This window comes from Lissotriton helveticus, chromosome 6 (genome assembly GCF_964261635.1).
Source record: "Lissotriton helveticus chromosome 6, aLisHel1.1, whole genome shotgun sequence".
NCBI classification, from domain to species: Eukaryota; Metazoa; Chordata; class Amphibia; order Caudata; family Salamandridae; genus Lissotriton; species Lissotriton helveticus.
This window is the reverse complement of record NC_136067.1, coordinates 1,160,514,633-1,160,539,644: the sequence shown is the minus strand read 5'-3', so window position 1 is coordinate 1,160,539,644 and position 25,012 is coordinate 1,160,514,633.

The window sequence follows — 25,012 nt, the reverse complement described above, 5'->3', positions numbered from 1 at the left end:
ATTGTTTCCAATCAGGATGTGTTCTGTTTTGGTTAAGTATATGGTTTATGTCTATTTCTTCATCTGTTTCAGAGCTATTGCTAAACATTGTTGGCTTTGGAATAGACGGGTTATTTAAATCTTTTATTTTGGCTAAGCCAAGACAGGTGGTTTGTTGAACAGTGTCATTTAAAAATATCATTTGTTCTGGGATCATGCAGGCTCTAAACAAAGCTTCTAAACCCTGTACTTGCCATTCTTTTGTACCCCAAACACTTTTCAAATCAACATTTTTGTCCCAATAATCAAATCCAAAAGTATTCATCTTTTCAAAGAATATGTCTGAATATATCAATTTTGTGTTGGTTATCATGGTTTTCATCCCTGTCTTGTTTGACAATTTATAATAAAATGTTTCAGCATTACTAGTGTTAAAACCTTGAAAGTATGAATATTTGTCATAAACGGTTCTAGAGCTCCCTTTTGGAGGTGTAGCACAATGTTCCCATTGATTATAATTTAAAACATTTCTTGGTTGTGCAGATTTATGCAAAAAACTGTTACCATAATGGTTATAGCAATACATACTATCATAATTTGTAGAACCTTGCAAATAATCATGTTTTGTAAATTTAGCAGACATTACTAAGTCAGACATCATATTGTTTATACTTTCAAAGTCCCAATCATCAGCAAATGAGTTTGGTTTTGCAAAGTCACTCAAGGAGATCTTGATTTGGTGTGGATATTTCAGGATCTCGACCGGACCATAAATTTCATAGTCAGTGTTGTCCCAGGCTACCCCACCAGGTATTGGAATTGCTGTGAAGTTGGCTGAAGAAAGTTCTGAAGAAAGTTCTCTTTTCTCGACGTGTGAAGATGTGTGTGGTTTGAGGACCAAGTTGATGTTCTGACTTGCTGTGTCCATTTTAGCATATTTTCCCTCAATGAAGCGTCCCAAAGTAAATACCATGATGAGCCCAAGTATGAGGATAAATGCACCAAAACCCACCCAAAATTCAATCCATGGGGAAACCAGATATGTTTCTTTCAGTTGTTTCAAAAGTTCCTTAGCTTTGTCTTTAAAGGATTTTGATGATGGCTGTGTCTTTTGTTCGCTGAAACCTTCAGAGGAATCATCGAAGTTGATGAAGTAACCAGATGCAGTTCTGTCAATTGTTCCAATTGGTTCAGGATTTTTGTTTCTTGCATCTTCACTTGGAACTTCATTGTAGATTGGTGTGTCTCTGCTAAATGTTTTTATTTGGGTTTTCAGAGGTCTTAGTTCTATTGCATTGTTGCATAGTCCTTGTTGTTCTTCTGTAGGCGTTTCGAATGTGATGAGCCTCTTTGATAGTACCTCTGTACTGGTAGCAAACCTTGGTGTTCTGCTACTTATTGGGAGTCCACTTGGCCTACCGTTTGTTATCGGCCACATGTTGTGGTTTTACCAGGTCGATGGATACAACTCGGTTCTCCTTTTTTCCAGCAAGTGGCGGTAGTACAACTGATCTTGTCCCGTTGACAGACAAGACAGGAACTGCTTTTCTGTAAGAAGGCCCAAATTCCTTCTTTACCGCGATCTTCTCCCTGACTAGATCCCCGACTTTTGGAATCCAGACAGGTCTTGCTGGGACAGGTGGTGATTCTTCAGTGGTCGTTGGCTGTTGTTTCAACTGTATGTTGCTCAGGTCTTTTCTTGTTTTGTTTAAGTCCTGCAAAATAGCCAAACGGTCTTTGACATCAAAGGTTTTTTCTATTACCACTGAAGTCTGACTATCAAGGTCAGAGATCAACATCCTAGTTCCGAATAATAATTCGTACGGACTGAATCCCTTCAGAGAATTTCTTGGCAAGTTATTTAGACTACGTTGGACACTTATTAGATGTTTGACCCACCCAGCTCCCGAACCTAATATCCTTTCTATTATAGATTGCTTTCTGCCTTGGTTTTTTCTTTACACCATCCCATACCCTCAGGAAGGAAGTGAGAAGATTCCCGCTGGGCTGTGCTCATTTGGCCATGTTTCCCCCCCAGGCTGGTTTGCCTGAGTGAAAGAAATGGTCGAACGTAGCATGCTCTTAGCGTATATGCCATTTAGACTCGCAAATCTTGTATAACAGTCCGGACGTCAGCCGAGTGCCGTGGATCTACATTATAAGTGGAAACTAGCCTGTATATGTTAATCGCAAGCCATTCTTTTTGCTGGTAATATTATCTGCCTTGATTCGACGAGGTATTAAACTGCTTCTCTCCCCTCTGCGATCTCTGTTGCAGTTTGGGCAGTTTTTTACAAACATGGTGTAGTGCAGGCTCATGCCTGGCCACCAGTACCGTGATTGTAATTCTTCCAGAGAATCTTTTAATTTAAGGTGTCTGAGACCCTCGCCCATGTGTGCGTCTGCGATTAACAAGTTTCTCCTGTCCATGTTTGGAATCACTCTATCCCCCACTCCAGGGATTCGAGCAAAAGGGACGGAGTTTGCATCGATTATGTATGTATAATTGAGTGGATAGTTGATCGGTAACGCTGAGCAGTCGCCTTTTGATGACGTTTTCACTGCCAGCAATGTTTCACCGTCAATGTATTTTAATGTACGCTTTTTTCGATCTAAGGGAGCCGATTTAGTGGCTGCCGCTGCGGCTGCTTCAGCCAATGAATTCCCCACAACGTGAACGCCATCACGCTGATGACTCAGTGAGTGTGTCACGTGAGTCTTTGGTAGTTCTTTTTTCAAAAGAGCTACTTGTTCCCAGAGTAGTTTCTGCTTTATTGGTGCATCTGTGTCATCTTTGTAACCGTTCTGAATCCATGTCTGCAAATCCTTGTTATATGCTTTGACGCAGTAATATGAATCTGACACTATAAGTGTCGGGAATTCGCGATCCGCATTATCTAGCGCCATTTTCAAAGCTATTATTTCAGTTTGTAGTTCTGAATTAGTTTCTACTGAGTGTGATTTTGTTAATAGAGGTCTTAGTTTACCTCCGTGCCACACTTCTTTTGTAATCTCACATGTGGGATTGTATGCATGTTCTCCCCAAACGGAGGGTTGAGCATGTCCGTCTGTATAGATTACACAGGCGTAATGTCGTAGAGGCAGAATGTCGATTGGCAGAGGATACGTCTTTTCATATTTTAGATTTTTCAATTCTTCTAGTTCTGGATCAAAGTAGTAGTATACTTTGTCCGTTGCGATTGAATTCACCCATTGTATCCGTTCCGGATTCAATGTTGTTGTTGGTAAATTACACGGTGTTGTTAGTGCCTCAAAGGCTGATTCTGCTGTTCTGACTGTGATATGTCTACCGTCAGCTATGTCTTTTTCTCTAGCTATTGCGGTTTGAACTGCACGAATGATTTTTTCTGTATTACTGAATTTCTGTTCAGCTTCTGTGTACAAGTGTGATTTGAATGCAATTGGTACCTTTTCTCCCTCATTAGAGGTCAGGTATGTGAATCCGCATCTCCCTGGGATGACTCGGATCACAAGGTTGCGTGTATTATCACGGGTTTCTAATTTTGTCTTAATTAGCATGTCTGTTTGTAAGGATCTCAAAGTTTCTGTGTGTGTTTGAGTCCAACTGGATCTTTTAAAGTCTGGTTTAATTAGATCGTAAAGGGGTTTCACCCTTTCTGCGTAATTTGCAATGTTTGTTTTTCCGAAATTTAGGAAGCCTAAAATTGACTGTAGGTTTTTTAGTGTTTTAGGAGCTTGGTTAACGGCACATTTCTCTAGGAAATTGTCTGCCAGGCTTTTACCTTCACTTGATAGCTCATATCCTAAGAATAGGACCGTCAGATGGGCAATTCTGGACTTTTTGAAGTTGAATTTGTAACCCTCTGCAGCGAACCCAAGTATTATGGTGTTCACTCTTTTCAAGTGAGTCTCCAAGTCATCATCTGTTAAGTAAATGTCATCGACATAAGATAATGCTTCATCATCATATAGTTGTAGTAATTCTGTTACTCTCGCTGAGAATACCCCTGGGCTGTTCTTGTACCCCTGGGCTAACCGACAGAATTGTTTTTGAGTGCCATTTACTGAGAATGCAGTTAAATATCTGCTTTCTGGTGCTATGTTTTGACAAAAGAATCCATTGGAGATGTCCAAGGTTGTTTTGTATTTTTTGCGCACTATGTTATTCATTAGTGCAGCACTGTGTGAGTTTTGCACTGCAAAGGTTTTGCAACATGTGTTAAGGTGTCGGTAATCCAAAACTAGACGGTACGAATTGTCTGGTTTGGAGACCGGAAACAAAGGATTGTTCATTTGTGAGGTGCAAGTTTCAATCACCCCCTGGTATTCTAGCTGATCTAGTATTTCATTTACTTGTTTTTTAGCTTCTTGCTTAATTGGGTACTGCCTTTGTGCAGCTGGTTGTGATTTTAACTGGATTTTGTGAGGAGGAGAATCCTCATCCCATCCTACATGATTTTTATATAAAGCAGGTGCTAAGGCCACTGCCCACTTTCTAGCAAGTGTGTATTTTTTATGAATCGGTATTTGATTCGAGAAGGCAGGCATAATTACCTCTTCGCCATGAGGGCACTCCCTGACAAACTCTGGTGGCCAGTCTTTTTCAGCTAGAAGGATGTCATAGCCCTTGGATAGGTTATCCCAAAATAGTCCCCTTATTTTCCTAGTCTTATCTCCCTCTATACGTAATGTTATCTCGTATATCTTGTGGGGCTTGCTAACTCTGGTATCTGCAGTTTCCACTTGAAGGTATTCATTCGTGTCCACTGTCTCCAGATGATTCATAAGGACTTTGCGAGCTATGCTCACCTCTGCTGCGCTGTCTAGCATTGTCTGAGCCCATTCTCCGTTTTTCAGTTGTGTCCTCAGTATTCTCGGCATTTTTAACTACCTTGATACTGGCTACCTTCTTTTTTGGAAATTGTAATTTCTTTTTAAGTTGAGCAGGTTCCTTGTCTTTGGACTTGGCGTGCTCTTCTGATCGTCCTCTTCTTTCCGATTTCTGCGAGGAAGTCTGAAAAGATTGAGAGGGACGTGTATCAATGTCTTGATATCTATCAGGTTTTTTAATATTATCCCTATTTCTAAGGTTATATCTATTCCCAGAGGGGTCACTCTGCAGTGACCTCTGTCTTAGGTTTGGAGATTTCTCTCTTCGCCTCGGAGACCTTCCTCTGGACTGGAATTTCTTTTCTTTGGGATTGGATTGTTTGTTTCCATCCCAGTTCTTTTTTGGTGAATTATTATTATTAAAAAATATTTTTTCTGGACTTGTAGTCAGTTGCGGTTTTACTGGTATTCCACCTAGACTATCTCTGCCTAGTTCTTCATAGGATTTTTCTATGATTCTGGCAATTTCAGCTGGTTGGTCTGCTATAGCTGTCTCTTTTAACCTCTGGCGGATCGCCACGTTTGCTGCTTCACCTTTTATGTTGGCTAGTAATATAGCCGAAACCTGCTTGAAGTCTTTCAGTAATTTCATACCAAGAGTTAAAGCAGGTTCTGGACCGTATTCATCTTGAATTTGTTTTAGCACATCTGGTATTACCGAAATGGATGGAACACCGTGCGTTTTTGTATAGATGGAAGCAAAGACTGTACCCCAAGTGTCACAGTCCTCAATGTGTGGTGCGATTCCCATTGGGAGACATATAGTCAGAATCCTGTGTTTTTCCAGCGGGGTGGTGTCAGGAAACACCGCCTCTATTTGGGTGATTTTCTGTGCCAACCAGAATGGTATTTGTTCCCGTTTAGCTGGAACTTTACCTAGGCAGGATTGGATGTTCTGTGGTGTAATTTTATTTGTGTTCCCCTGGTGAGGGGTCAGCTGTGGAAGTTTAATCGCTGGCTGAATTGTTGAAGTCCGCATTACATACTGAACTAATTGTCTATGAATTTTCAGTAATTGTTTCAGCTGTGTTAATAATTCAGCTGCAGGCATCCTATCGATGTCTGGATGTGGTGTGTATCCGGCTAGGACCGGCCACGTTGCTCCTGGTCTTCCTAAAGGACCGAGCCTTGTAATGTGATTATTGTGTTTTAGGGCGCCATCAAATAAGAGCAAATGCTCTTGGAATTTGAGTGGTACTTCCACCTCCTCGAAAGGAGTGTATGTTTCAGGAGGTTCCTCTACTTTGTAATAGTGGAAGTACTTTGTTACAGCATTAGCTGCTGGAAAATGTATCCATGTATAGTATACCTCTGTCTGCCGATATTCGTGTGCCTCAATTACGAATATGACTGTGCCACCTCTAGGTGTCAGTCCATTTTCTATAAGTTTTAAGGTTATAGATCTCCTTTTGGCGACCTGGATGAGTATTATATCCGGGTCTGCTGTTTGCATGGTAGCATCAGCATCTGCTATTTCAGTAGCTAATCTAATTGCCTCTCTTTCATCATCACTCTCTGCCATTTTACAGACAGGATGGTATTATGTTTGTTTGCAGATCAGGTTTCTTATGGAGACAGAGATTAGATGCACAATATTCTGGAACTGTTTTATCCTTCAACGTTGACTTGACCAAAAACCATACATAGGAGTTCCCCCCTGCGAGGTTTTGGAGGATATAACCTTTCACCCACTCCAGACGTCTTTGGAGTATTTGGGAAAAGGGGTCTGAGTGAGAAAGCACGACTGAGTTACTCTAAATGTCTTACGTTAGTTTTATCGCCCTTTCCAAACGCGTTGGGCGCCATGTAGTGTAGCTCCTATTTTCCCAATAGGCTCTGCGCATTGGAATAGTACCTACAGCAGTAAAGGCCTAGACCAGACGTTAACTAGGTCTACTACTGTCGATACTAGACTTAATTTTTGGGTTTGCCAGCTAAGCTCAGAGTTCGCTAGAAACTTTCTCGAATGTTCAAGGAAGGATTAACTCCCCTGATTAGACAAGAAGGGATTTAGTTTCTGACAACCATAGAACATGACAACTTTGCTCTCCCCTAATCAAGAGTCAATCTCAAGAGTCGTGTGAGCACAAGGCAATTATTTTACTCAGTCAGTACGTGCATTCTTAGTCTCATCAGAATGTAGAGAAAAGGAAGAGACGGGCGTGTTCAATAAAAGGTGTTATTTATTGATCAGTCTCTTTTCTCGTACAAGAGAAATGGATCGATATTATTGCAATACTTATAGTTAAGTAAAGTGCATACATTAAAAGCAATAGTATAAAATAATACTGTAAAAACATTGATATGGTTTCTGAGCCATATGATGTTTTAAAATGATTAAAATATATTTACATACACATATACATTTGACTAAACGTACTCAACTGGTGTTTCTAAATACGCCTACCCCGTGTACCTGACCTAAGTCTAATGCGTGGGCGGGAATAGAAAGTTACAGTTTAAGTTAAGTTTGTTTTTGCCAAGTGAATAACTAAAGAATTCTCTGTGAGGGGTTATTCAGTTCTGTACCTGGAATTTAGGATGGATGAGGAATGGTATCTCTTTCTCTGCTCTCGATATTCCAGGCTGCCTGCGAGGGCTACCCGGAAGCGCCGGTGCTGGGTCTCTCGGCTTGAGATAGCAGCGCGTCTCTCAGCGCGTCAGGAAGGCGGGGCTGCTGCCAGCGGGGTCTGCTTCTGCTCTCGGCTTCGGCAAGTATGGCTGCTCCGTCTTGTCACCACGCGTGTGTTTGCATAGGGCAAGGTCGGCAATATTTATACCTTAAAGGTGCCGGGATTGACGTAAGGATGGACATAGGTACGTCAATAAAGATGTCATACGACTTGCTCGTTAGCACATTCTTTACTAAAGTTCTCTGTGAAATCAAAACAATGGCCGCACGGATTATCCAGGTTGTCATAGGTTTGATTTGTTATGAGAACGTCGTATGCCTTATCAGGGGCTGGAGGAATGTCGCTTGTCTAATTAGATCTCAAGCGTTATGACCTAATCAGATAACACGTTCCTGTGCCGTAGTGTGACTGCGTCAGATAACGGTATCTGCATCATGGGGGATTTCTTGCCTCATGGGCTGACTGTTAGTTAACTAGATAGTTAGTTTAACCAGAATAGGGTCAGGAATAGGGGGATCGATTCAGAACCTATAGAAATACACGACACCATAACACATTCTAAATCATATTTTTCCGGGTCAGCAACCCATTTATGTGCCAAATAATTTAACGTTTCCTTCTCCCTAGAATCAGGCAGTTGACTACGCAACTGCTTGCGCTCTGTGTCAGGAGTTACACTCGTTGCACCAAAGAGAGGATGCAAAAAATTAGCGACAGTACTAGCCACTCTCTGACGAACAGAAGGAGAAGTCGATGAAAAGACAAGAGGGAAAGCAGGGTGAGACGAGGCAGATGCAGAGGCAATGTCAGGAGAAGTACCAGGAGTGGTAGTCGATATAGTAGTCAAAGTTGCAGGAAGTAAAGGAGGAGCAGATCTAAAAGTCGGTGGCCCTTGAGGAGGCTGCACCGGAGGAGCAGGAGCCAGCTGAAGAGTAGCTGGTGGGTGCTGTGGAGGAGCAGGAGGCAATGCAATCACAGGTTGCGCAACTAAAGGTTGCGGAGGTGCCGTAGCATTTTGCGCATAGGCGGGTGGCGAACTTAATAAATGCGCCATTAACGGATCTTTTTCAAGCTCTTTTGCTGCATCTTGCTGAAGAGGCGGCAAAACTGGATAGCATTTATCTATTACCATTTTACGTTGCCTGTGCAACTGCTCATTTATCTGTTCTTCTTCATTGTCTTTAAACTGCATAGCAGCTTGCATTATCGAAATTCCCCTTTCTCTCTTATTTTTCTTCGCTAAATTAATTTCCTTCTGTTTGGCTTCCTTACGCCATAGGCGGAAAGAGTCAAACTTTCTTCTTAAAAAGTTTAACTTCGAGGTTATCTAAGATTTCTGTGTCAAAGCTACCATATTGGGGCCATTTTAAAACACCATCTTTTCTGGTGTATCTGATCCACACTTCATTATATGTGATGGGACCTACGCCATGTTTTACAAATAATTCATAAGTTGGAGTTCCAATCGGAGGAACCGGACACGAGTCCTCCAATCGGGAATCCCTATTACTACAACCAAGACAAAACAAATTTCCAAGTCTGCTAAGACCAGGCATCTTCGCTTCTAGTCTAGCTTCAAACTTCAAAGGATTATCGATTACGATATTTCTCGTGAATACACGAATCCTTCGGTTTTGGCACTTGCAAGTTCCAAACAAAGTGATCCCAAAAGGGATACCCAAACTAAGACCAACTAAGGACTGGGAGACGCTCCACTTATACTTAACTGAGATATCGATGACGTCACCAGAAGACTCGTCTTATCGTTTCGCTCTACCAAACTTCAAGGGTCCAAATCAGGGCGATAGCCAGGGCAGCAGTCCTTTGTAGCCGTCGGGAAGCGGGGAACCTCGCAGCAAAGACTTTCGGACCACGTCGACATGCAGGGGTCGATGAAGTGGCGGCCTTCCTCCAGAATTTTCACACGAAGCTCCTCACGAACCTCTGGCTTGGACCGGTACCGCTGGTATCGCCCCGAGTTGGGCGCCAACTGAGGTACTGGGTTTTTCAGAACCGGTACCGAACCGGTAACCCAGTGGTGTCAGGGTACACACCCAAAGACCTCGAGTACTTTCCTGATTTAGACCACAGAAACTCAGAGTCTTCTAGGTGAAGTCAAGGATCGATTTTATTGGCTGCAACCAAGTAACAGGTCCTAGAAGTACAACAACACGGGATGTATATTCTCAGGAGACTGCTCAATCTTACAAAGCCAGGCTTCTCTTTTTATACAAAATATTGTGCTTCAGGCAAACATTCTCCAAATTTCAGTATACTATTCACATGTTTCCACTACAAAGAAAAAGCAGAGTCATGATGACAAGCCCATATTTCAGTTTGTCCAGCCCACAACAAATTACCCGGCAAGGCCCAACATTTCCATCAGATATCGGTGTACCCCCAATAAAAATGGGCACCTCCTCCTCGTAAAGCAAGTCAGAGAGAAAGGAACAGGGACAGGTGGGAGCAAGATTAGGCAGGGTGTGTGTGCGATGAAAAGGGTTTATGACATGTTGTGCCTTGATGCTATCTCGTTCGGCCACTGGGAGAGGAACTGACCAAACAGGTTCGGCCTGAGGCAAAGGTTTCAGCTTGCCCAGGTCAGAGAAAAGTCAATCAAGGTGTACGTGTCCTTTGATATCGAATTTAGCTGTATTATAAGCCTATGTCAGGGCAACCCACAAAATGGCTGCCATACACAAAATGGAAGCCAAGGGTTCAAGACAAAAATGACGATTTCGAGGTGAAATCGTCACTCGAATATGACGAAAATGCTTGTACATAGTGCACTAGCCATTTTCGGTCTTTTGATATAAAAATCGTCATGCTACGACGAAGTTTTATTCACGAGTTCAGAATTTTCAGAACTACACTTCGGCAGCATCCGTACTCTCCTCTGCAAGTCTTCCAGGGCGGCGTCCGTCGCCTTCTGGGCCGGCTCTAGCGCCTCCAGCTTACCCTCCGTCTGTTTGACCCGGTCCACCAGCTTGCCATGATCCGCCCGCAACAGCCCCAAGCCCGTAGTCACCTGAGTGATGTCGTGGTGCAGGGTTTCTCTCGTATTGGCTATGGCCTTCAGGATCTGGTCCAACTGGCGCTGCTGCAGCCCCGCCGCGGAATCTCCGGACAGTTCGATATCTCGGTCCCCAGGTTGGTTCCCCACAGAGTCAGGAGGCACCGGGCCCTGTTTCTGGCACGGCTTCCCCATAGTGCCGGTCAGCATGCAGTGGGCAAGCCCTGCAGCAGCGAAGGCCTCCCTCAGGTCGGGCCCACTAGAAGTACCCGCCAACAGCTGAAATCCGCACCTCAGGTCACAAAAGTAGTGGTTCCAGTTGTGGCAGTAGGCCCCTTGCCGCCGTGGCAGTCGTAGTTTAGGCGCCAGGGTCCCCACAGCCGGGCCAGAGATCCCGCTCACCAGCACCCCGGTCGCTCAATATGGCAGAGTCTATGTCCAGGTGGGGCCGCCAACCATCACCATCAGGCAGCCCTCTGCCTGCTCCCAGAATCCCTCACAAGGACGCTGCCACCCCATCTGTGTCAGGCTCTGGGCCCACGCCTGCTACTGCCCATGGCTGGCTCTCTAGTCCAGTGGCAACAATGGGGGGGTGGGTGCTCAGGTGCGGAAAGGAGCATCAAGTCCGCTCTCCAAATGGCACTGTGTCCGCACCACAAGAAAGGGGGCCTGCAGTCGGCTGTCCGCCATCCACCTATGATGCCAAGGCCAGGGCAATCCGGACACCCAGGGGTTCCTCCATAACACAGCCGGCCGTCGCCTCCACACTGTGAGCCCCGGACCCGCAGGTCGTCCAGGCCCCCGGGGTCCTCCGCAATCGCCGGGGGTCCGTAGTTTGCACCCACTGTCGGTGGGAGAAAGGCGTTGTCCCAGCACTGCCAAGCCCCCAGTAGGGCACCGCTGATGTTTCCAGTGTCCCGGGGTCCCGCCTTCCGCCGGTGTAGAAATCCCGGGTCGGCCCCGGAGCCTCAGGTCCGCCGCGGAGCGCAGCCGGCCAACCCACGCCGTGACTTGGCCTGCCAACCATGCAAAGCCAGCGATGAGCTCGGCCGCCCAGGCCGCGAGAAAATGGCTGTCGCCGCCATGTGAACTCTCCGGAGGCCCGGCGTATCTCCGCTGCGGGCCGCCACTCGCCGCTCAGGACCGCTTTCCAGGGCCCGCACAGGGGGAGGCAGTCAGTAGCCGGCCTCCGGGGCCAACAGGGCAAAGGTCCTCAGGATAACAGGGGAGGTGGGCAAGGAGCTTCGTGCTCACGCGTCCATTCTCTTTGGCGGCCAAGCCCGCCCCCTACCCCTCTATCCCTCTACCTCTCTATTACCCCTCTATCCTTCTACTATATCTCTTCTACCCCTATATGCCTCTTCTACCCTTCTACCCCTCTATCCCTCTTCTACCCCTCTACCCCTCTACTACCTCTCTGCTCGTCTACCCCTCTATCCTTTTTCTACCCCAGTGTACCCCTCTTCTACCCCTCTAACACTCTTTTACCCTTCCATCCCTCTACCCCTCTACTACCCCTCTACCCCCTACCCTTATGACCCTCTTCTACACCTCTAACCCTCTTCTACCCCACTACCCCTCTACTCATCTACCCCTCTACCCCTTTTCTACCCCTCTACTACCCTTCTATCCCTCTAGCCCTCTTATACCCCCTTCTATCCCTCTTCTACCCTTCTATCCCTCTTCTACCCTTCTACCCCTCTACCCTTCTTCTACCCCACTACTACCCCTCTACCCCTCTACTCTTCTAACCCCTACCCCTCCTCTGACCCTCTACCCCTCTTCTATCACTCTACTACCCCTCTACTACCCTTCTACCCCTCTACGCCTCTTCTACCCCCTTCTACTCCTCTTCTACTCCTCTTCTACCTCTCTAATGCCCCATAAATCCTCTACTACTTCCTCTATCCCTCTACTACCCCATAAATCCACTACTACATCCTCTACCCTTCTACTACCCCTCTTCTTCCCCTCTCCTACCCCTCTTCTACACCTCTACCTGTCTTCTACCCCTCTACCCCTCTTCTACCCCACTACAGCTCCTCTTCCCCTCTACCCATCTACACCTCTACCCCTCTTCTACCCTTCTACTACCCCTCTACCCTACTACCCCTCTACTACACCTCTACCCCTCTTCTACCCCTGTACCACCCCTCTACCCCCTCTTCTACCACTTTACTACCCCTCTACCCATCTACTACCCCTCTACCCCTCTTCTACCTCTCTACCCCTGTTCTACCCCTCTACTTCTCTTATACCCCTCTACCCCTCTTCTACTCCTCTACTACTCTGCTACCCCTCTACCCCTCTTCTACCCCTCTACCCCGCTATACCTCTACCCCTCTTCTAACCCTCTACTACCCCTCTACCTCTTCACTACCCTCTCTCCCTCTTCTACCCCTCTACCCCTCTACTACCCCTCTACCCTTCTAACCCTCTACCTTTCTTCTACCCCTCTATCCCTCTCCACTCTTCTACCCCTCTACCACCCCTCTCCCCTCTACTACCCCTCTCCCCCTCTACCTCTCTACTACCCCTCTACCTTTTTACTACCCCTCTTCTACCCCTCTACCCCTCTTCTACCCTTCTGCCCCTCTTCTATCCCTCTATACCTCTTCTACTCTTCTACGCCTCTACCCCTACCCTTCTTCTACCCCGCAACCCATCTAAACTTATTCCCCTCTGCCCCTTTTCTATCCCATTCTACCACTATTCTACCTCTGTTCTGCCCCTCTAACCCTCTTGTACCCCTCTACCCCTTTTCTACCCCTCTTTTTTACCCCCCTACCCCTCTTCTACCTCCTTCTACCCCCTTCTATCCCTCTATACCTCTTCTACTCTTCTATGCCTCTACCCCTACCCTTCTTCTACCCTACAACCCATCTAAACTTCTACCCCTCTACCCCTTTTCTATCCCATTCTACCACTATTCTACCTCTGTTCTACCCCTCTTGTACCCCTCTACCCCTTTTCTACCCCTCTTTTTTACCCCTCTACCCCTCTTCTACCCCTCTTCTAACCCTCTACTACCTTTCTACCCCCTATCCATCTTCTACCCTTTTACTCTTCTTCTACCCCTCTGCCCCTCTTCTACACCACTACTATCCCTCTACCCCTCTACTCTTCTAACCTCTACCCCTCTTCTACCACTCTACTACCCCTCTAACTACCTTACTACCTCTCTACTCATCTACCCTTCTATCCTTTTTCTACCCCAGTGTACCTCTTCTTCCCCTCTAACCCTCTTCTACCCTTATATCCCTCTACCCCTCTACTACCCCTCTACCCCCTACCCTTCTAACCCTCTTCTACCCCTGCTCTACCCCTCTAACCCTCTTCTACCCTGCTACCCCTCTACTCGTCTACCCCTCTACCTCTCTTTTACCCCTCTACCCATCGTCTACCCTTCTACTACCTTCTATCCCTCTAGCCCTCTTCTACCCCCTTCTATCCCTCTGCCCCTCTTCTACCCTTCTATCCCTCTTCTACCCTTCTACCCCTCTACCCTTCTTCTACCCCACTACTACCCCTCTACCCTCTACCCCTCTACTCTTCTAACCCCTACCCCTCTTCTAACCCTCTACCCCTCTTCTACCACTCTACTACCCTTATTTTACTCTTCTACCCCTCTACCCCTCTTCTAGCTCCTTATACCCCTCTTCTACCCCTCTTCTACCTCATCTATTACCCCATAAATCATCTACTACTTCCTCTACCCCTCTACTATCCCATAAATCCTCTACTACTTCCTCTACCCTTCTACTACCCCTCTTCCCTCTTCTACACCTCTACCCCACTACAGCTCCTCTCCCCCTCTACCCATCTACACCTCTACCCCTCTTCTACCCTCTAATACCCTCTACCTACTACCCCTCTACTACACCTCTACCCCTCTTCTACCCCTCTACCACCCCTCTACCCCCTCTGACCCTACCTCACTACCTCTACCCCTCTACCCTCTTCTACCCCCTTCTACCCCTCTACTACTCTTCTACCCCTCTATCCCTTCTACCCTCTACTACTCTGCTACCCCTCTACCTCTCTTCTACCCCTCTACTACTTTGCTACCCCTCTTCTACTCCTCTACCCACTATACCTCTACCCCCTCTACTACCCCTCTACCTTACGACCCCTCTACCTCTCCACTACCCTCTCTCCATCTTCTACCCCTCTACCCCTCTACTCCTCTACCCTTCTTCTACCCCTCAACCCCTCTAATCTTCTACCCCTCTACCCCTTTTCTATCTCATTCTACCCCTCTTCTACCTCTGTTCTACCCCTCTAACCCTCTTCTACCACTCTATCCCTCTACTTGTCTACCCCTCTACCCCTTTTCTACCCCTCTACCCCTTTTTACCCCTCTACCCTTCATCTACCCCTCTTCTACCCCTCTACTTCCCTTCTACCCCTCTACCCCTCTTCTACCTCCTTCTACTCCCTTCTATCCCTCTATCCCTCTTCTACCCTTTACTCTTCTTCTACCCCTCTACCCCTCTTCTACCCCACTACTACCCCTCTACCCCTCTACTTTTCTAACCTCTGCCCCTCTTCTACCACTCTACTACCCCTCTACTACCCTTCTACCCCTCTATCCCTCTTCTACCCCTCTTCTACCTCTCTTTTACCCCTATACCCCTCTACTACCCCATAAACCCCTACTACTTCCTCTACCCCTCTACCATTCTTCTATCCCTCTTCTACCCCTACCCCTCTTCTACCACTCTACTACCCTCTACTACCCTTCTACCCCTCTATCCCTCTTCTACCCATATACCCCTCTTCTACCTCTCTTCTACCCCCTCTACCCCGACTACCCCATAAACCCCCTACTTCCTCTACCCCTCTTCTACCCTTCTACTACCCCTCTACCCTACTACCCCTCTACTACACCTCTACCCCTGTTCTACCCCTCTACCCTGTTCTACCCCTCTACTTCTCTTATACCCCTCTACCCCTCTTCTTACCCCTCTACTACTCTGCTACCTCTCTACCCCTCTTCTACCCCTCTACCCCGCTATACCTCTCCCCCTCTTCTAACCCTCTACTACCCCTCTACCTCTTCACTACCCTCTCTCCCTCTTCTACCCCTCTACCCCTCTACTACCCCTCTACCCTTCTAACCCTTTACCCTTTCTTCTACCCTTCTACCCCTCTATACCTCTCCACTCTTCTACCCCTCTACCACCCCTCTCCCCCTCTACTACCCCTCTCCCCCTCTACCTCTCTACTACCCCTCTACCCTTTTACTACCCCTCTTATATCCCTCTACCCCTCTTCTACCCTTCTACCCCTCTTCTATCCCTTTATACCTCTTCTACCCTTCTACGCCTCTACCCCTACCCTTCTTCTACCCCACAACCCATCTAAACTTCTACCCCCTACCCCTTTTCTATCCCATTCTACCACTATTCTACCTCTGTTCTACCCCTCTAACCCTTTTGTACCCCTCTACCCCTTTTCTACCCCTCTTTTTTACCCCTCTACCCACTTCAACCCCTCTTCTAACCCTCTACTACCTTTCTACCCCCTACCCCCTCTTCTACCTCCTTCTACCCCCACCTATCCCTCTATCCCTCTTCTACCCTTTTACTCTTCTTCTACCCCTCGCCCCTCTTCTACACCACTACTACCCCTCTACCCCTCTACTCTTCTAACCTCTACCCCTCTTCTACCACTCTACTACCCCTCTAACTACCTTACTACCTCTCTACTCGTCTACCCCTCTATCCTTTTTCTACCCCAGTGTACATTTTCTTCCCCTCTAACCCTCTTCTACCCTTCTATCCCTCTACCCCCTCTACTACCCCTCTACCCCCTACCCTTCTAACCCTCTTCTACCCCATCTCTACCCCTCTAACCCTCTTCTACCCTGCTACCCCTCTACTCGTCTACCCCTCTACCTCTCTTCTACCCCTCTACCCCTCTTCTACCCTTCTACTACCCTTCTATCCCTCTAGCCCTCTTCAACCACCTTCTATCCCTCTGTCCCTCTTCTACCCTTCTACCCCTCTATCCTTCTTCTACCCCACTACTACCCCTCTACTCTTCTAACCCCTACCCCTCTTCTAACCCTCTACCCCTCTTCTACCACTCTACTACCCTTCTTTTACTCTTCTACCCCTCTACCCCTCTTCTACCCCCTTCTACCCCTCTTCTACCCCTCTTCTACCTCTCTACTACCCCATAAATCCTCTACTACTTCCTCTACCCCTGTACTACCCCATAAATCCTCTACTACTTCCTCTACCCTTCTACTACCCCTCTTCCCCTCTTCTACACCTCTATCCCACTACAGCTCCTCTCCCCTCTACCCATCTACACCTCTACCCCTCTTCTACCCTTCTAATACCCCTCTACCTACTACCCCTCTACTACACCTCTACCCCTCTACCACCCCTCTACCCCTCTTCTACCACTTTACTACCTCTCTACCCGTCTACTACCCCTCTACCCCTCTACCCCTATTCTACCCCTCTACCCCTCTTCTACCCCTCTACTACTCTTCTACCCCCTCTATCCCTCTTCTACCCCTCTACTACTCTTCTACCCCTCTACCCCTCTTCTACCCCTCTACTACTCTGCTACCCCTCTACCCCTCTTCTACTCCTCTACCCCACTATACCTCTACCCCTCTACTACCCCTCTACCTTACGACCCCTCTACCTCTCCACTACCCCTCTCTCCATCTTCTACCCCTCTACCCCTCTACTCCTCTACCCTTCTTCTACCCCTCAACCCCTCTAATCTTCTACCCCTCTACCCCTTTTCTATCTCATTCTACCCCTCTTCTACCTCTGTTCTACCCCTCTAACCCTCTCTACCCCTCTACCCCTCTACTTGTCTACCCCTCTACCCCTTTTTTACCCCTCTACCCTTCATCTACCCCTCTTCTACCCCTCTACTTCCCTTCTACCCCTCTACCCCTCTTCTGCCTCCTTCTACTCCCTTCTATCCCTCTATCCCTCTTCTACACTTTTACTCTTCTTCTACCCCTCTACCCCTCTTCCACCCCACTACTACCCCTCTACCCCTCTACTTTTCTAACCTCTGCCCCTCTTCTACCACTCTACTACCCCTCTACTACCCTTCTACCCCTCTATCCCTCTTCTACCCCTCTACCCCTCTTCTACCTCTCTTCTACCCCTCTACCCCTCTACTACCCCATAAACCCCTACTACTTCCTCTACCCCTCTACTACCATTCTTCTATCCCTCTTCTATCCCCTACCCCTCTTCTACCCCTCTACCCTTCTTCTAACCCTCTACCCCACTACTACTCCTCCACCCCACTACTACCCCTCCGCCCCCTTCTACCCCTCTACCTCACAATAACCCCTCTCCCCCTCTATCCATCTATACCTCTACCCCTCTTCTACCCTTCTACTACCCCTCTACCCTACTACCCCTCTACCCCTCTTCTTCCGCTCTACTACCACTCTACCCCTCTACTACCCCTCTTCCCTCTACTACCCCTCTACTCTTCTACCCCTCTTCTACCCCTCTACCACTCTACTACCCCTCTTCTACCCCTGCAGGAGCCTGCAGTAAGAGCGTACAGCACAGTTTTGCACCATTTGAAGCTTTTTAGCGGTAGTGCACGAGGCTCCTAGATAAAGCGGATCTATGACATAATATCGACAGACAGAATATCTACATACAAAAATATCGACACAAAAATATCGAAATCAGAAAATAGAGTTATATCTTCATAAAGGTAAGTACCAAAATATCGAAAGATTAATATCGTAGTACAAAAATATCGAAATTAAAAATATCGTTTTTTTAAATGTATTAATAATAATGTAAAAATAATTTTAAAATACATATAATTTTACAAATATTAAATAAAAACATTAAAACATGTTAAAAAAATTAAAACTAATACATATACATTTAAAATAAATAAAAAACTCTACATATAAATTAATATATATACGTACTCCACATATTGCAACAGTAGGAAAATCGTTGGATAGCGTAGGGGTAAAAATTACTATTCCCACTCCAGAGGGTGCAACAGTAGGGAAAGCGTTGGATAGCGTAGGGGTTTAAATCACTATTCCCACTCCAGAGGGTGCAACAGGAGGGAAAGCGTTGGATAGCGTAGGGGTAAAAATTACTATTCCCACTCCAGAGGGTGCAACAGTAGGGAAACCGTTGGATAGCGTAGGGGTTTAAATTACTATATCCATTCCAGAGGGTGCAACAGTAGGGAAAGCGTTGGATAGCGTAGGGGTAAAAATTATTATTCCCACTCCAGAGGGTGCAACAGTAGGGAAACCGTTGGATAGCGTAGGGGTTTAAATTACTATTCCCACTCCAGAGGGTGCAACAATAGGGAAAGCGCTGGATAGCGTAGGGGTAAAAATTACTATTCCCACTCCAGAGGGTGCAACAGTAGGGAAAGTGTTGGATAGCGTAGGGGTTTAAATTACTATTCCCACTCCAGAGGGTGCAACAGTAGGGAAAGCGTTGGATAGCGTAGGGGTAAAAATTACTATTCCCACTCCAGAGAGTGCAACAGTAGGGAAAGCGTTGGATAGCGTAGGGGTTTAAATTACTATTCCCACTTCAGAGTGTGCAACAGTAGGGAAAGCGTTGGATAGCGTAGGGGTTTAAATTACTATTCCCACTCCAGAGGGTGCAACAGTAGGGAAAGCGTTGGATAGCGTAGGGGTTTAAATTACTATTCCCACTCCAGAGTGTGCAACAGTAGGGAAAGCGTTGGATAGCATGGGGTAAAAATTACTTCCCACACTACTCCCCCTTTAACACACAACACACTACACATACAAAAAAACACAATTAATATAAATTTCAATTAATCAATTAATAACAATTAATATTACTAAATTTATGTAATTATAAATGAACTAATTAACACATATTAATTACTAAATAATTAACAATAAATACCAATAAATAAATACAATCTCTTTAATTAATTAATTACATTTAATTATATCACACCCTATCCCCCTATAAACACACAACCCACTACACATAAATACATCACATCATTTAATCACTTAAATTACCAATTAATTATTAATTAACAATAACAAAAAACTTAAATATATTAGCACATTAACTCTAATAAATTTAATTAAATAATTAATATTATTTAATTACCAATTAATTATTAATTAACAATAACAAAAAAGTAAATATATTAGCACATTAACTCTAATTAATTTAATTTACTAATTAATATTATTTAATTACCAATTAATTAATTAACAATAACAAAAATTATATATAATAAAACATTAACTCTAATTAATGTAATTAACTAATTAATATTAATTAATTACCAATTAATTATTAATTAAAAATATTTACAAAAATATATTAATTAATTAACTAATTAATATTAATTAATTACCAATTAATTATTAATTAAACAGATTTACAAAAATATATTAATTAATTACTTATTATTAAATTACTTCCCACCCTATTCCCCTATAAACCCACAACCCGCTCTGATACTAAAACGCAAATTGTAAACAAAATTACTAATTTTCAAACATACATTACAAAACATATTTAACAAACATATAAACAACATAATAAAATACATAACACTAAACAAAATTTCAATATTAGTAAATTTCGATATTAGTAACGAAAACGATATTCTGTCTGTCGATATTTTGGACATCGTATTCTATACTATCGAAATTAAAACATCGATATTATTGTATATCGATATTTTAATTTCGATATTTTGTCTCACTACCAGATAAAGCACATTAGCATAATCAAGCCGTGAGAATATCAGGGCCTGAACCAGCAGTTTCCCTGCACTAAAAGGCAGCAAGGCAAGAATATTTCTAATCATTTTGAGAATTCCAAAGCAGGTGGCTACCACTCTACGAGTCCTCGAAGACTTGAAAGGACCTGTCTTTAAGGAATGACTTCAACCATTTAAGTAAATCTCCTGAAACCCCAATCTCTTTAAGTCTTTTGATCAGAAGTTGATGGTTGACCGAGTCGAAATTGAGCTAGGCTATGTGTAAGGGGATATCTCCTTGCCCTGATGGAGGTGGGAAGGTAGAATAGATATCATCTAAGAAATGCGCCAAATTACCACACCGCCCTAAAGTGTCAATAGAAGGAGGAGTAGGCTCAGATGGTTTAAGGAGGGATTTGGCCATTTTTAAAATTTCCCCGGGGGAATTGGAGGCAGAGAAAATCTTTTCATAATATTCTGCCTGTGCTAACCTAATTTCAGCCTTATAGGTCATAATGGCTTCTCTATACTTCGCTTTCTCGATCACCGAGAAGTCCTTTCTCCAGCTTCTTTCCAAGCGTTTACAAATTTGTTTATGCTCCCTAAGTTTGGAGTTGTACCATTCAGAACCACGGCTAAATTTTTTACTGGTCATCTGTTTTTTCGGGATTAGTGAGTCTAACGACGTTTCCAACCATCTAATCACTTTATTATTGGCTAGCTCAGTATCATTACCTAGCGTAGGTCTAGATTTTTCAAGAGTCGCTGCCCAAAGGTCAATATCCAATTTGGACCAATTTCGACTCCAACTTTTTATCTTTTCCCGTGGCTGAACACCACCCTGATGGGTCCAGGCAAAGGGAATCATAAAATGGTCAGACCACGGTAACGGAATATGCTTTCCTACTTTCAGGTTATTAATATTAGAGAAAAGTGGGTGAAGAAGGTGACCTTTTTGGTGGGTGGGGCTAGAAACTTTAAGCTTCAGTGCTAAGGCACCCAGGCTGTCAGTTACGGCTTAAGCTTCCATGGAAGATTCTTTGTCAAAGTGGAAATTAAGATCTCCTAATATGGAAAAATTGGAAAAGGAGCTGACCAATTTAGCTATATTTTCTGGGACATCCCTAAGGCATCAAGGTCTTGCTCATCCAGCAGTAAGTGCAGCTTTGTAGTGTGTTTAGGAAGGGAACGACAATTCAGGAGAGCCATTTTAAAAGTCAATGTCAATGCCGGGCTTGAATCGGTAGTAGAAAGAAGAGGGACTAATTTGAAAGGGCAATGGGGGCATTTGTTAGCAGTATTTGTTAGCACCATTAAATGGGCGCAGGGAGAAAGTGGGCTCTGTCTATAGGCAAATAGCTGATCAAAGGTATAAGAAGGCTTCCCTTTTGCCAACGGATCAGGGGTCCTGGCCCCTGGTCCCGGTCGGGCACGGACAGGCGCAGACGGCAGTGTCATCCACCCCTTAAGAGGAGTGATGTCCGTGGTTGCCGTTGCAGCTAGACTGCTTGATCACGTTAGGCAGCCCGTCTATGTGTCCCCCCGGAGCATTGAACACAGCTCCTTTCAAAAAAAGTGCAAACACGCAATATTAAAAAGTTAAAAACACTGAATCAACACGTTTCCTCCCAGAGAGCCCTTGAATACAAATTCAAATACAAGTTTTAAAAATGCTAAAACAAGTTCCTCCAAAAGCTCTAAAGTCTCACCGATCCACTAATGAACGGTAAAGGCTTTGTGTGGCTGCGCGGCCGTGCCATCCGCCCCTTGAGAAGAGTGGTGTGCGTGGTTGCCTCATGGTCAGGTCATCCGCCCCTTAAGAGGAGTGGTGAGCGTCGTTGCCGTCACAGCTAGACTGCTTGATCACGTTAGGCAGCCCATCTATGTGTCCCCCCCGGAGCATTGAACACAGCTCCTTTCAGAAATAGTGCAAACACGCAATATTAAAAAGTTAAAACACTGGATCAAGACGTTTCCTCCCAGAGAGCCCTTGAATACAAATTCAAATACAAGTTTTAAAACTGCTAAAACAAATTCCTTCAAAAGCTCTAGAGCCTCACCGATCCACTAATAAATGGTAAAGGCTTTGTCTAACCCTCTTCTATCCCTCTACCCCTATTCCACCCCTCTACCCCACTACTACCCCTCTACCCCTATACTCTTCTACCCCTCTACTCCTCTTCCACCACAGTACCCCTCTTCTACCCCTCTACTACCCTTCTACCCCTCTTCTATCCCACTTCTACCCCTCTACCCCTCTTCTAACCCTCTACTACCCTTCTACTCCTCTTCTACCCTTCTTCTACCCCTCTACTACCCCACTACCCCTCTACTACCCCTCTACCCCATTACCCCTCTTCTACCCCTCTACCTCTCTTCTAACCCTCTACCCCTTTAGTACCCTTCTACCTCTCTTTCACCCCTCTACCTCTACTCTACCTCTCTACTACCCCTCTACCCCTCTTCCACCCCTCTACCTCTCTTCCACCCCTCTACCCTTCTTCTACCCCTCTTCTTTCCCTCTATCCCTCTACTACCCCTCTACTACCCTTCAACCCTCTATTACCCCTCTACCCCTCCTACCCCTCTACCCCTCTTCTACCCCTCTACCCCACTACTACACCTCTACCCTCTTCTACCCCTCTACCCATCTACACCTCTATCCCTCTTCTACCCCTCTACCCTACTACCCCTCTACCCCACTACTACCCATCAACCCCTCTACTACCCCTCTACCCTTCTACTACCGCACTACTACCCCTCAACCCCTCTACTACCCCTTTACCCATATACTACCGCCTTACTATCCGTCTACCCCTCTACTACCCCTCTACACATCTATTACTCGTCTATCCCTCTTCTACCCCTCTACCCCCCTACTACCCTTCTTCTAATCCTCTACCCCTCTACTACCCCTCTACCCCTCTTCTACCCCTATACCCATCTTCTACCCCTCTAAACCTCTACCCCTCTACAATACTACCTCTCTACTATCCATCTACCCCTCTACTACCCCTCTACCCCTCTTCTACCCCTCTACCCCTCATCCCCCCAACTACCCCTCTTCTACCCCTCTTCTCCTCTACCCCTCTTCTACCCCTCTACCCCTCCACTACCCCTCTACTACCCCACTACCTCTCTACTATGCCTCTTCCCCTCTATACCTTTTACCCCTCTACCCCTCTTCTATGCTTCTACCCCTCTACCCCCTTCTATCCCTCTATCCCTCTTCTACCCTTCTACCCCTCTACCCCTCTTCTACTCTTCTACCCCTCTACTACTCTTCTACCCCTCTACCCCTCTTCTACCCCTCTACCCCTCTACCCCTCTAGTGCTATATCCCTCTTCTACCCCTCTACCCTTCTTCTACCCCTCTACTACCCTTCTTCCCCTCTACCCCTCTTCTACTCGTCTACCCCTCTACCCTCTTCTACCCACTTTTACCCTCTTCTACCCCTCTGCCCCTCTACTACCCATCTACTACCCCTCTACCCTTCTGCTAACCCTGTACTCTTCTACTATCCCTATAACCCTCTCCTACTCCCCTACCCCTCTTCAACCCCCCACCCCTCTTCTACCCCCTTTACCCCTCTTCAACCCCTCCACTACCCCTCTACCCCTCATCTTCCCCCTTCTACCCCTCTTCTAGCCCTCTACTACCCCTCTACTACCCTTCTACCCCTCTTCTACCCCTCTACCCAACTTCTACCCCTCTACCCCTCTTCTATCCCTATACCCCTCTTCTACCCCTCTACCCCTCTACTATCCCTATACCCCTCTACTACCCCTCTACCCTTTTACTAACCCTCTTCTATCCCTCTTCTACAACTCTACCCCTCTTCTACCCTTCTACCCCTCTACCGCTCTTCTATCTCTCTACCCCTCTATCCCTCTTCTACCCCTCTATCCCTCTACCCCTCTACCCCTCTACTCCTCTTCTACCCCTCTACTACCCCTCTATCCCCCTACTCTTCTACACCTCTACCCCTTTTCTACCCCTCTACCCCTCTTCTACCCCTCTACCCCTTTACCCTTCTTCTACCCCTCTACTTCTCTTCTACCCCTGTTCTACCCCCTTCTACATTTCTACCCCTCTTCTCCCCCTCTTCTACCCCTCTACTAAACCTCTACTCTTCTACCCCTCTTCCCCTCTTCTACCCCTCTACCCCTCTTCTACCCCTCTACTATCCCGTTAATACCCTTCTTCCCCTCAACCCATCTTCTACCCCTTCCACCTCTCTTCTACCCCATTTTACCCATCTTCTACCCCCTTCTACCCCTCTTCTACCCCTCTACACCTCTTCTACCCTTCTACCCCTCTACTACCTCTCTACCCCTTCTATCCCTCTACCCCTTCTACCCCTCTTCAACCCACTGTAACTAGCAAAGACCCTGTGTCACAACATCACTCAGAACCACCACAGCATCACTATGCACCACCACAGCATCATTCAGCACCACCACAGCATCGCTCAGCGCAACAGCTGCATCACTCAGCGCCACCAAAGCATCACTCAGTGCCACCACAGCATCACTCAGTGCCACCACAGCATCACTCAGCACTACCACAGCATCACTCAGCGCCACCACAGCATCACTCAGCATTACCACAACATCACTCTGCACCACCACAGCATCACTCAGGTTCACCACAGCAACACTCAGCGCCATCACAGCATCACTCAGTGCCACCACAGCATCACTCAGCATCACCACAGCATCACTCTGCACCATCACAGCATCACTCAGCGTCACAACAGCAACAGTCAGGGCCACAACA